We start from the raw sequence: 211 nt of genomic DNA on the forward strand, positions 1-211 counted from the left end.
TGGCCGTTTCCCACCCCAGATAAATCGTAGATCATCGCAGATGGATTGCTGTATAGTAGCTTTATAAAGCTAATAAAAGTTGGGCCCAGATTAAAGCGCTTTAGGACCATCCACAAATACGCCCATTCCAACCTATCAAAGGCTTTCTCCGCATCAAGGCTCAATACTGCACATGGAGAAGGGATATCCTTAGCAGCATGGATGACATGAA

The 211-nt window shown here is 44.5% G+C and overlaps 1 protein-coding gene across 1 annotated transcript in view; it reads left to right on the top strand.

Annotated features, from left to right (window-relative positions):
* Window positions 1-211, top strand: part of LOC116702969 (RAB40c, member RAS oncogene family) — a 33082-nt gene that overhangs the window by 13354 nt on the left and 19517 nt on the right. The window lies entirely within an intron of this gene.

This window comes from Etheostoma spectabile, chromosome 15, assembly GCF_008692095.1.
Source record: "Etheostoma spectabile isolate EspeVRDwgs_2016 chromosome 15, UIUC_Espe_1.0, whole genome shotgun sequence".
Lineage (NCBI taxonomy): Eukaryota > Metazoa > Chordata > Actinopteri > Perciformes > Percidae > Etheostoma > Etheostoma spectabile.